Here is a 14,284-nt window from a genome sequence, read left to right as displayed (position 1 = left end):
ATGCGTTTCAAATGGCTGTCCAGCTCAGCCTTAAATTTATTTAGTCTATCAACTTCCACAACAAAAGATGGTGGAACTCGTTCCACCAACCAACCATATGCTGGCTAAAGGCAAACTTCCGCACATCCATTCTACAACTGTCTTAACTCAATTTGAATCTATGCCCCCCTCAAGTTCTTAATCTGAGCAAGAGGAAGAATCCCATCAGCATTCAGTTTGCTCAACCCCTTCAAGGCCTCATACACCTCAATCAGATCACCTCGCAGGTGCCTACTTTCCAGGTGCTACAATTTGCAGAACTTAAGCCTTGCTTGGTAAGAGCGCCCGTTTGTTCCCCTCACCAATCTTGTTGCCCTTCTTTGTACCCATTCTAGCAACTCTACATCCTTCCTAAAATGAGGCCTCCAGACCTGAATACACAGCACTCTAGATGTGGCCTGACCATCGTCTTGTATAATGGCATAATCACCTCCCTGTGCCTGCTAGCAAAATTCCTATATATCATTAACAAGACTCTATGACCTGCCCTGCTCAGCAAACTTCATATTTGACTGCACAATTACCCCAGGTCTTTTTCACTTTCCGCTTCCCTCAGTTAACTACACTTCCACTGACTTCCCTGACTTCCACTTCCCTACCACACAGTTGCTACATTTCTCTTGGGTTACTGCTACCCATACGCAGTACTTTGCATTTGTCAATGTTAAACTTCAGTTGCCACTTCTCAGCACATTTGCCCAAATTATCTAGATCCAGTTGGAGTGGCATACTGTATTTACTGTCATTAACAACCCTGCCAACCTTTATATCATCTGCAAACTTGGACAATAATCCTGATATACCTTCATCAATATCATTGATGAATACACAAAACAAAAATGCACCCAGCACCGAACCCTGGGCAACTCCACTAATAACATTTGTCCATGAAGAGCAGTGTCCATTGATTACCACTCTCTGTCGTCTCCCACTCAACCATCCCTTTATCCATTGTAGCAACTTACTCTTAATGCCATATCTCTCCAATTTGTACAGCAGTCTTCCATGTGCAACAGAATCAAAAGCTTTCCTGAAATCCAAGTATAGGATATCAACATTATTTTTGACATCAGTTCCTTTGTGACCACATCATAATATCCAATCAAATAGGTCAGACAAGACATCCCTTTATCAAACCCATGCTGTGTCTTAACTATTACTGCAGTCTTGTCTAGATGATCCTGCAATGCTTCTTTAACCAGTGATTCCATTATTTTCCCAGGAACAAAAGTTAAACTAACAGGTCTATAGTTATTTGTGTCACCTTTCGAACCCCCTTTGTGAATTGGTGATACATTTGCATACCTCCAGTCATGGGGACTGCCCCAGAGTCCAAAGCAAGCTCTCATAATTATGGCTAAGGGTTTGCTTACTTCCTTTGCTGCCTCCTTTAATAAAACTGGATAGATCCTGTCCAACCCAGGTGCCTTCCTTATGTTTAACTTCAACAATTTCTCCTCCAGTTTGCTCTTAGTTATTACAAAATCACTTAGCTCTCTATCACTTAGTACTCTATTACAAAATCACTTAGCTCTGTATTAGAGTTTGATAAACTTCTGGCATTCCCCTCATTGAATAACTCCTCACATGTGAATGTAGATGCAAAATACTCATTCAGTTTATCAGCTACCTGAGCATGATCATCAATAGTCAACTCATCTATGTTAAGTGGTTCAATCTGATTCATCCCTTTCCTTCTTGAATTTACATAAGTAAAGAACTCTTTGCATTCTTTGCCAAAGATTTCTCGTAATCTACATTCGCCAGCCTAACCTCTTTTGTGACTTGATTACACACAAGCTTATATCTGCCATAGGCTTCTGTGTCACCTGATAATTTATATGCATCCCATACATTTTTCTTCTCTGCCACGAGCCTCATTAATTCATCTGACATCCATTTAGGCCTGAACCTTGAACAATATTTCTTACTTGAAATGAAAAGCCTAGTAGCCTCAAAGATTAAGTTCCTGAAGGCTTCCCATTTAGAATTCATTGTTGGCAACATCATCGGTTGATCCCACTGTACAGAATTTAAAAACTGAGACCCCTGTAGTCACCTTTATAAAAGTAAAAGCCCTTCTCTTTAGCCTTGATGGTAGTTACATTATTATTATTATTATAATTAGCCATATGGTGCAAGAAAGTCTGAGGCTTATGCTGCACCAGCTAAAAAAAAATTCCCAAGTTACCCTGAGAGAGAGAGAGAGAGAGAGAGAGAAAGAGAGAAGTAGAAAGGAATCACCAAGAAAGAGAAGAATGATGACATCCAGCTCAGGACTCTGGGTGTGCCAAGTCCATACTCACCAGATGTAAGCCCCTTGGGTGAAACATCTTTAAGTAATTCCCATATCACTACATTGTGATCACTGTCACCCAGTGGTTCCTTTACCTGTAAATTCCTAATGCACGAATAATCACTGCTGATAATCAGATCAAGAGTGTTACTCCCTCTGATTGCCTCTCGAACAAGCTGCTGTAGAAACGGTCATCCAATAATTCCAAAAAAGTCTTGCTAGTGTGCAAGTGACCAACCAACAAGTTCCAGTCAATATCTGGAAAGTTAAAATCCCCCATTATAAGACATTCTGATTTACTGGCCTGCTCTATTTCTCTGCACAATTTCTCATTATACTCAATCAGATTCATTAGGCCTATAACACACACCTACTCTCATTTTCCCTTTCCCAGTGCTTGGATCACACCAAACAGACTTAACATTGCATTGTTCACCAACATCAATTGGATGCATTTCCTTAGATTTTATGTGTTGCTTAACTAACAGCATAACCCCTCCTCCCTTCCTGTCCTGCCCTTTCTCTACACATTGTACTCTTCAAATTCCAATTCTGCATATTCCATATCTCAACAATATCTGCCTTTGATGCCTTGACTAGCACTTCAAGCTCATCAAATTTATTAACTATACTCCTAGCACTGGTGTAAATGCAAGTATACATGCACCTGTTTCTACTCTTAGTTACCCTAACACAGCCCATGTATTTATTTGTTTCACTATGACTCCCAAGTCCTGGAAATCTCCATTACCTTTCTTTCCATGGTGCTGCTCATTCTAATAGAAGCAGTGCAAGAACCACTTTTGCCTCTGCCTGTGGCCACTGTTAACCTTTAATCTGTGTATCCTCCCAAGCTAGCAGTTTTCTAACCCACCCCACTTAACACTGTCTCGATAGCATCAACAAATATTCTTGCAATATTTGGAATCAAAACAGGAATTTAAAAGTTCACCGCATATTTTTACATTTGGATACTTTTCTCGGCAAACATACTTCCAAAAGTCATTTTCTGATGATTTGACTTTTAGGAAGATATCTTTTCGCAATGTAATAATTTCATTTTCAAGTGATATTTTCTCCATGTGCAAAATCTCAGTGTTTTTTTCTGCAATTTGTTTTGTATAACGTTTGTATATTTTTCTGCAATTTGTTTCATATAACGTTCGTATATTTTGCTGCAATTTGTTTTGTATAATGTTCTAAGTCGACATTAAATGGATAAGAAATATATTGAACAATGTATTCAATTATTTCAAAATCACTGAATCTGGTTTCAAAATTGTCCACAACTTTCTCAATTTCAGAAACATATTTCTCACTAAAAAACAGGATTTTGCAAATGATCTTGCATATTTGCAAAATGATCGAATTTTTTTTTTCCAAAAATTGATATTTATATGCAGAAATACTACTAATCATGTCATCCACATTTTTATTTTTTCCCTATAAATCCAAATTCATATCACTTAATTTACTGGTAAAATCTGGCAAAAAAGACAGCTCACACAACCATTCTGTATCTTGTAGCTGCTGATAATCATCTCTCCTTTGATCAACAAATTTTTTAATTTCATTCAGTAAATTTCAAAATCTCTGTAGAAACTTACTCTGACTCAGCCACCTCGCATCTGTGTGTAATATCAGATCTGGTTAATTTTCATCAAGTTGCATTTTGAAAAGTCTCCTTTGAATATATTGTCCACTGATTGAATTCATGATTTTAAAAGCTATGTCCATAACGCTTTTAGTATTTAATCTTCGGCTGGCTAACACTTGTTGGTGGATGATACAGTGGTAAGTCAAAAAATCTGGGAATTCATCATCCTTTTGGTACAATGCGATGAATCCATTAAGATGCCCTGCTATTGCTTTAACTCCATCTGTTGTTATTGATACGAGCTTAAATGGTGATAATTTAATTTTTTCAATAACATTTTTTTGAATGCATTATATCAGTGTTTCTCAACCTTAAAATTTCTTTTGCCCGTGCCATAAAAATTACATCATAGCTAAATGATAAAGATTATAACATTACCCAAACTTTATCTATCAATTGAGCCATGAAAAGTGATTTAAGAAAACAAAAATTGTATTCCAACATTTAAATCACTGATACATAAATGAGAATAACTCTGGCAGTTAAAAAAAATTAATTGCAAATAGACAGTATGAACCAAAAGTCAGAACAAGTCAACCAATATTTTTAATCTGTCCTACAAAACAGAAATTTGTTGTGACCAATTTCTTTAACAACCTCCTATTTCTTTAATGGTATATTATTATTATTAACTACCGTATTTCCCCATGTATAAGACACACCCTTTTTCAAAAAATTTGGGGTATAAAAACTGGGTGCGTCTTATACAGTGGTTGTAGATTTTTTTACTTGCATTTCCGCTTTTTCACGCTTGTTGTCTTTGCACTCATTGTTTCGCACTTGTTACCAGTATATTAGGTTACGTTTTGCCACGTTCTGCCCAGAAATGGCTCAGAAAAGATTTTCATACAGTGCTGAATTCAAGTTAAAAGTGATCCAGTTTGCAAAAGTGAATGGAAATCGTGCTGCTGAACGTAAGTTTGGTCCTCCTCCAACTGAGAAAACAATCTGAGACTGGCTACGGGAAGAAGAAACCCTACTGAAAACGCCATGGCAGAAGTTTGTTTGTTATTTGGTTTTTAGGAGCATTAGCAACTAAGGCCATATTGCTCCAGGATATGCGGTGGTCATTCCCTGCCCTTTCCACGGCAGAAGAAGGCCATGAGAGGCAAGTCAGCAAAATGGTCTGATTTAGAGAGAGAATTGAAGATATGGATTGAAGAGCAAAGGGCAATTGGAATTCCTGTATCCAAAAAGATGGTTCAGCATGAGGCAAGAAGAATTGCTGATTAAAAAGTAGTTACTGATTTCAAAGGAGGACACAATTGGTGCTTCAGGTTCATGAAACGGAATGGACTAAGCATGCGTACACGCACCAGACTTGCCCAAAAGATGCCTGAAAGCTGAGCAGAAGGTCCTTGAATTTCACCGTTTCGTCATTCAATGTCGGAAGACACATCAGTCTGAGTTGGGACAGATTGCAAATATGGACAAAGTCCCCTTCAATTTGATGTCCCAAGTAACAGAACTGTTGATAAGAAGGGGGTGAAAACTGTAACTGTGAAGACAAGTGGACATGAGAAGAGCCATTATACAGTTGTTCTAACTTGTTGTGCCGACGGAACCAAGCTGCCTCCTATGCTGATTTTCAAATGCAAAACAATACCAAAAGAAGACATTCCTCGAGGAGTGATTGTCCATGTTCATGACAAGGGTTGGATGGATCAGGATGGGATGAAGATCTGGTCTGAGAAAGTTTGGAGCAAGAGACCAGGTGGGGTCTTATGCAAACCTGCCCTATTGGTGCTTGATCAGTTTAGGGCACACATAACAAAAAATACAAAGAAGATTGCTGCAGAGCAAAAAACAAAACTTGCCGTCATATCTGGAGGCTTGACATCCCAGCTCCAACCACTTGATGTCAGCATTAACAAATCCTTCAAAGCTGCTGCAATGAGAGATGAATGGAACCAATGGATGAAGTCTTCTGGGGACAATTTGACACCAGCAGGAAGAGTGAAGAAACCAACTATAGGAGAAGTTTGTACCTGGGTGAAAAGATCCTGGGAAAATATCCAGATTGAGATAGTTGTCAAGTCATTTAAGAAGTGTGGCATTTCAAATGCCATAGATGGAAGACTGATTCGTCATCAGACACAGATGAGGAGTTGTATGAATTTTATGATGAATAAAACTTGAGTTCAATAACTTTATGTAATACATTTTTTTTCAAATTTCAGGCCCCAAAATTAAGGTGTGTCTTATACATGGGGAAATACGGTATATGGTGCAAGGCAGCACCATATACCGCATTATGCTGCACCAACCAAAAAAAAAAAATAAATTCGAATTACCCTAAGAGAGAGAGAGAGAGCCAGAAGTATAAAGAAATCACCAAGGAAGAGAAGAATGATGATATCCAGCTCAGGACTCTGGGTGTGCCAAGCCCATACTCACCAGATGTGAGCTCCTGGGGTTAATATGTAAAGAACCACTTTTGAGTTTGTTCCATACTTGTTTGTACATTACATAAATGTAAATAAGTTTCACTTATTTACATTTATATAATGTAAATTTACATTTTTTTAACTGCTTTCTTAAACTGACTTCTGGTTTACATTGCATACTGTGATATTAAAAAATTCTCATCTATCTACAAACATTAACCCCGGGGGCTCACATCTGGTGAGTATGGGCTTGGCACACCCAGGGTCCTGAGCTGGATATCATCATTCTTCTCTTTCTTGGTGATTCCCTTCTACTTTTGACTCTCTCTCTCTCTCTCTCTCTCTCAGGGTAACTTGGGAATTTTTTTTTTTTCCCGGTGCAGCATAAGCCTCAGGCTTCCTTGCACCATATGGCTATTAATAATAATAATAATGATGGGGCTCACATCTGGTGAGTATAGGCTCAGCACACCCAGGGTCCTGAGCTGGATGTCATCATTCTTCTCTTTCTTGGTGATTCCCTTCTACTTCTCTCTCTCTCTCTCTCTCTCTCTCTCTCTCTCTCTCTGGGTAATTCAGAAATTTTTTTTTTTTTTTTTTTTTGCCTGGTGCAGCATAAGCCTCAGGCTTCCTTGCACCATATGGCTAATAATAATAATAATAATGATAAGATTTGGATGATCCCAATGTTTTTTTCATTTCCTCCCTTAATAAATTAACTTTATGACCACCTCCTGAAAAATGATGGACATCTCCACCTTCCCATGACTGATTCATACCCAACACCTGAAAAAAGTTTATATGTTGTTATAAATGTTAAGGTTATATAACTACAGAATATCATGAGATAAAAATAAGATCTTATGGCTTTTTTTTAGTGTTTATTATTCAGCACAGCTTTAAAGATATTGTCATACATATGTCAGCATATAACATGAAATAATTACTTGCTGCTGTAACAATTTTGAACTTTCAGCTTCCTCTTATTCATTGGAATAAGAGGAAGGAAATACTATATAGATTGAGTTATGTTTATGGGCAGAACTCAGTTTGTTAACCTAATTTCAGTTTTTCAGTACTGAAATACATTGTAAAGAAATTTTTGACAACAGAAAAAAAAAAGGAAAATTAAATTTACTTACACTTAAACCTTCAGAAGAGAATAACAAAAATGCATTTAGTTATCCTAAAATGCACTTTGCTTCCCAAAAAATCCATTAAATACAAAGGGTACTAGGAAAGTTTTGCAATATGACGCAACAATGAATCACAGGAAGCTGCTTGTTGCTGCATGTTGAGACATGTTCATACGTGCATAGTAGCCGCCGTGCCAAGTCGATGGGCTCAGTTATTCATTAGTAGTGAGAGTGTAAAGTGCTTGCGATGGCATCGTGGTCACGAAATGAGATAAGGACAGTTTTGCGGTATAATTTCGTGCGTGGTTTAACCATAGACCAGTGCTTAGAAGAAATGACTCTTGCACTAGATGATGATTGTCCACATCGTACAACGATATTCAGGTGGTATAGAGAATTCCAAAGGGGAAATTTCACTCTGGAGGATTCTGAGAGGCCGGGAAGGCCACGAACGTCAGTTACGGAGGAAAACGTTACTGCTGTGAGGAAAATGCTTGACGAAAACAGGCGAGTGACCTACCAACAGATAGAGGATACTTTGGGCCTAAATGCACCAGCAATTCGTTCGATTCTGCAAGATCATTTGCACGTGAAGAAACTTTGTTCTCTCTGGGTGCCGCATCAACTGACTGAAGAGCAGATGACACGACGTGTGACTTGGTGCCGGGAGATGTTAAAAAAGTTTGATAAGGGACAATCTCGGTATGTGAACAACATCGTGACAGGTGACGAGACTTGGCTGTACTATTACGATCTGCCGACCAAGGCTCAAAACAAAGTTTGGGTCTTTGATGATGACGACACACCCGTAATTGTCAGAAAATCCCGATCTGTAAAGAAGAAAATGATAGCTGTATTTTTCAAATCGAGTGGAATTGTGGAACGTGTCGTTTTGGACACGCAGAAGACAGTCACAGCTAAGTGGTATACTGAACAATGCCTGCCTAAAGTCATTGGATCTATGAAGAACCTGCGGCCAAAGTCAAGAATGGACACCTGGTACCTCCATCACGATAATGCTCCAGCTCACCGCGCCAAAGCCTGCACCGAATATTTGACCACGACAGGACTGAAACTTCTCGAGCACCCTCCCTACAGTCCAGACCTTGCTCCCTGCGACTTTGCACTGTTCCCGCATGTGAAAATGAAGCTAAAAGGGAGGCGGTTTTCCAGTGATGAGGACCTTCTACGGGCTTGGGACAACGAGTGTGCTTTACTCCCTAGTGAAACTTGGCAGAACTGGTTTAAAGATTGGTTTCGGAGGATGGAGAGGCGTATTGAATGTAGAGGAAATTACTTTGAAAAAATTAAATAAACAAAGCTGTATTGCAAAACTTTCCTAGTACCCTTTGTATAAATGGTTGATAATACATTGGTGCTCACACTAATGTGATTTGTGTGGTGAGATCCAAATCCCATTTTGCCATCTGTGTCATGAAAGTTACATCATAGAAGAATAGCACCACAGTATAGCTGAAGAATTAGAGGAAAATCTGAAACAAAAATAAAAACAAAAGTAAGGATGAACAAGTATGCCACAGAAAGGGACATAATGATTGAAGGAGCAGTAATTGAAAAGATGGGAGTCATATACTTATCTGGAACAAGTCATTAGCTGTAATAATGATAAATGGCTGGAAGTCAAGAGAAGAATAAATTTTGGATGGATAGCATTCAGGAAATATAGTCACATACTGAAGAGCAATATCCCAGTTTGTCTGAAACGTAAAATAATAAACCAATGTATACTCCCCACCATGACTTATGGAAGTGAAACTTGGGCACTCACCAAAAGAATGGAAGAGAAGCTGAAAACTACACAGCGAAGAATGGAACAAATCATATTGGGAATCAGACTGTTAGATAAGAAGAGAAACACATGGATTAGGCAGCAAACTCAAGTAAAGGACATTCTTATCAAAACTAAAGAACTAAAATGGCCTTGGGCAGGACACATAGCTCGAAGACATGATGACAGATGGACTAAGAAAATAACAGAATGGTACCCAAGAGGAGCTAAGAACAAACCTGGAAGACAACATCAGAGATGGACAGATGAAATTCATGAGTCTGTGGGTAGTCAATGGATGGGCATTGCACAAAACAGAAGAAACTGGAAAGTTGCTGGAGAGGCCTTCATCCTGCAGTGGATTGAAAATGGCTGATGATGACAGCTGAAGAATAGTAAAGAATCTGGCACACAAACAGGAAAAAGTTGCAATAGTGTTGGATACTGAGATGAGCTATGTCTAACAATGGGATAAACAAATATTACTTCGGAACCTGAGATATATGGAATGAAGTTAAAATAAACATGAGAACACATTTATGAAGTTAAAATAAATGTAATGCTGCATTTGGAATACTGTGTCCAAGTACAGAGACCTCATCTGAAAAAATACAGTCGGCTTCTTGAAAGGATCTAAAGGGCAACTCACATGGTGAGATTGGCAAAAGGGAAACTATACACGGAAAGACATTATGTGGGCTATGGAGCCTGGCAACCTTAGAGCTGAACTGATTAAAGTTTATAAGAGTCTGAGAGGATTTAGTAAAATGAATAAAGGCAGAATTTTCACTGTTATAAATGATTCCAGAACTTGGGACCATAAATTCAAATTACAGAGGAAGAGGTTAAGACTAGACTGTAGAAAGTTTTCTTTAAACCATCGAATTGTTGATTACTGGAACAGGTTGCCTCCACGACAGTTGAGGCTGACAGTTTGAACAAATTCAAGGGGTAACTGTACAGTGACCTACATGAGGGAACTGCATAACTTGTATTTTCTTATCTGCTGCTTTTTATGGCCAATGCAGTAAAAACCTGTGGCATACTTCCACTATATGCCTAATATTAGTACTAAAAGGCACACTAGGAATTTCGGATATTAAGGCTGACGAGCTAATAAATCCAAATTCATAAATTTGGACATTTAAAATGCAAACCCAAAGAAAGTTCAAAATCTCTTTTGAGTACAGGAAATAGAAAAAAAAGGCGTAATAACAAATTAGAAATGGAAAAAAATAAATATATAAGGGAAAACAGATCCCAATTTACAGAGAAATGAAATTTGTTTTTAAAGCAAAAATTTGTAACATTACCTGAAAATTATATTATTATTACTAGCCACATAGTGCAAGAAGCCCGAGGCTTATGTTGCACCAGCCAAAAAAATTTTGAAGTTATCCTGAGAGAGAGAGAGAGTCAGAAGTAGAAGGGAATCACCAAGAAAGAGAAGGATGATGATATCCAGCTCAAGACACTGGGTGTGCCAGGCCCATACTCACCATATGTGAGCCCCTGCCCTGGGGATATGTATCTCTGTATTCAGTTTCCATCTTGGGGATGCTTTGGTCCCCCCCACCAATGAGAGAGTGACTTTCAGCCATTAAGGTTTAGCCTTATACTCACATTAGAGATGACACCATTATCCAGGGGTCAACTTAAATTTCCAACATCATTTCATAAAAATAGTATCACCATAGGGTGAAACTATTTGTCAAACACTCTTGACACTTGTGACAACTATGTCGAATACTGACCTCTCATCAGACAACAGATGGCCTTTATTAGCAAATGTAATGCTAGTTAGTGAACAATGTATTAAGTGTAAGTGAGCAGCAAAGTTCACTAATAATGCAATAAGTGTAATGTATTAAGTGTAAGTGCAGTAATAATGCATTAAACGTAAGTGAGCAGCAAAAGTGTATGTAGAAGCAAAACTTCCTCTTTAAACAAATATTGTGTATGCCTTTATCCTTAAATTCTCAACTGTCTCAAAACAACTATCACAACGTTACCCTGAATTTTATAAAACAATGGATTTTCTTTTTGGTGATGATATTTGTATAAAATGATATTAGTAACCCAAGTCAACCTGTGGTTAATAGTGTCATCTTTAATGTGAGCTTTCACAGCCAAAATGTGGTCTCCATCACTGGAGCGACTGAAGCATCCCCAAGATGGTAAATGAATGCAGAGATGCATATAATTTTTAGATTATATCAATGCCTGCATTAAAATATAATGTAGCAGCTTACTTTAGTAACATTACAATTAAAACAGTTCACCCATCCAAACGCTCCAAGAATTTATCCAATTCTCCCTTGAATTTATTCAACCCATCCACTTCCACAACAACAGATGGAAGCCTGTTCCAATGATCAACCACCTGCTGGCCGAAAGCAAACTTCTGTACATTTATTCTGCAACCATCCACAATTGCTATTCATATAATAATGATAACCAATAACGAGTAGAGGGTTGTAAAAAGTCCCATTACCCACCAAAATCAAATACATATCGACTGTTTTTAGTGAACTCGATAAATAACATTACAGAAACAAGTCACTAAAGACAGCCTCTACGGCAGGAGCATACAACCATTGGTTTGGCAAGGGCCAAAACTGATAAAATGCAAGAAGTTTTCGAGCTGTATGTGTTCTTGTGGACAGAAAAAATAATTCCTTTATCATTAATTATGCATTTTCACAACAGGTTTAATTTTTGTTGATTTAACATATCTACAATTTAATTTTTTTTTTACATGAAATAAATACTTGTAAAATAATAACAGAAGTTTACCTCAATATAATACGTAGAACACTTCCGTATGATACTCTCCAGCAATTAAAATGAAAAAATCGCAAACCTTACATTACAGTAAAAAATAATTAAAACTCAATTGAACACAATTAAAAGATTAAAAAACAATTGAACACAATTAAAAATCAAATTTCCAAAAAAACAGGAATTTTCGTTCCTGTGATCACGACAAACGGTCGTAAATCGTTGCAGCTTCAGGAAGGATAATCTTTTTTTGCAATTTTTTCGTTAAACTTCTTTTAATTAATTTTTAATTGCTTTAGGTTGATTTTTAATTGTGTTCATTTGATTTATAATTGTGTTCAATTGAGTTTTAATTATTTTTTACTGTAATGAAAGATTTGCGATTTTTTCGTTTTAATTGCTGGAGAGAGTACTATATTGAAGTAAACTTCTCTTATTATTTTACAAATATTGTTATCAACGTAGAACATATTGAGCTTTACAGCTCTGGTTCATACTATGAAATAAATACAAAAATCCAACGTTATTATTATATGAAACTAATAACATTGTTAAAAATTGAAAAAGAAACATAAAACATACGAAAACAATCAAGAAAAATCAAATATTATTAATAATGGATATCTTAAAAAGTCAGTGGTAAATTACATTTGTGACATGCTCCAGGAAGGGGGAGTGACATAACACTTAGGGCAGGCTATATGGCTGTGGGCCAAATGAAGCCCAGGGTTCAATACACCTGCTATATATTCTGATGGGTATTTATGAGCGTTTAAAGAGTAGGGTAGATGCCCTCGAAGGAATTAAAATGGGAGCCCATCAAACTCTCAGCTGCCAAACTCAATGCCAGAGCTAACTCTAGACAAATGCAAAGTACTGCATATGGGTAGAAGTAACCCCAGAGAAACGTACCAACTGTGTGGTACTACACTTAAGGTGGTAGAAAATGAAAAAGACCTGGGAGTAATTGTGCAGTCAGATATGAAGTTTTCTGAGCAGTACAGACAGGCTGCTAGGGCGGGTCATGGGGTTTTGTCAATGATATATAGGAATTTTGCTAGCAGGGAAAAGGAGGTGATTGTCCCTCTGTATAAGGCAATGGTCAGGCCACGCCTTGAGTACTGCGTACAGGTCTGGAGGCCTCATTTTAGGAAGAATGTAGATTTGCTTGAGCGTGTACAGAGAAGAGCAACACGATTGGTGAGGGGAATGAAGGGATTCTCTTACCAAGAGAGGCTTAAGTTCTGCAAATTGCAGTGGCTGGAGACTAGGCACCTGCGCGGTGATCTGATTGAGGTCTTTAAGGCCTTGAATGGGTTGAGCACGCTGAATTCTGATGGGATCCTTCCACTTGTTCAGATTACCAACCTACGGGGACATAAGTTCAAATTAAGAAAGCACAGATGTAGAATAGATGTGCGGAAATTTGCCTTTAGCCAGCGGGTGGTTAATTGCTGGAACAAACTTCCATCTGTCGTTGTGGAAGTTGATAGGTTAAATAAATTTAAGGAGGAACTGGACAGGCATTTGGAGGGAATGGTGTGATTTTTTTTTTTTTTTTTTTTTTGGCTGATGCTGCATAAGCTCCTACACTTGCTTTCTTGCATCATGTGCCACTACTACTACTACTACTACTACTACTATAGCAGGGATAAGATGATTATCCCCTTATATAAGGCAATGGTCAGGCCACACCTTGAGTACTGTATACAGGTCTGGAGGCCTCATTTTAAGAAGGATGAAGAGCTGTTGGAACGAGCACAGAGAAGGGCAACAAGATTAGTGAATGGAACAAAGGGTTGCTCTTACGAAGAAAGGCTTAAATTTTGCAAATTACAGTGTCTGCAGATTAGGCACCTGCGAGGTGATCTGATTGAGGTGTATAAAGCCTTGAATGGTTTGAGCATGCTCAATGCTGATGGAATTCTCCCTCTTGCTCAGAATAATCATTTGAGGGCATAAATTCAAATAGAGAAAAGACAGGTGTAGGATAGATGTGCGGAAGTTTGCCTTTAGCTAGCGGGTGATTGGTTGATGGAACAGACTTCCATCCTTTGTTGTGGAATTTGATAGCCTAAATAAATTTAAGGCTGAGCTGGACAGGTACTTGGAACGAACAGAGGGGTGAAATGGGAGCGTTTTTTTTTTTTTTTTTTTGTCTCATGCTGCATAAACTTGCTTTAGTGAATCATATGCCTC

General features: G+C 38.0%; 1 protein-coding gene across 2 annotated transcripts in view; it reads right to left on the bottom strand.

Annotated features, from left to right (window-relative positions):
- The window catches only part of LOC150085184 (uncharacterized), a 116,823-nt gene extending 104,594 nt beyond the window's left edge, over positions 1 to 12,229 (bottom strand). For both annotated transcript variants that reach the window (XM_090373079.1, XM_090373080.1), the window contains exon 1: positions 12,101 to 12,229. The gene's annotated coding sequence lies outside the window, so the exon portion shown is untranslated. The remainder of the gene's footprint in view (positions 1 to 12,100) is intronic.
- Positions 12,230 to 14,284: the final 2,055 nt, after the last annotated feature.

The sequence above is a fragment of the Mastigoproctus giganteus genome, chromosome 5 (genome assembly GCF_048544385.1).
Source record: "Mastigoproctus giganteus isolate SK-2022 chromosome 5, ASM4854438v1, whole genome shotgun sequence".
NCBI classification, from domain to species: Eukaryota; Metazoa; Arthropoda; class Arachnida; order Uropygi; family Thelyphonidae; genus Mastigoproctus; species Mastigoproctus giganteus.
This window is presented reverse-complemented; position numbering and strand designations above follow the sequence as displayed.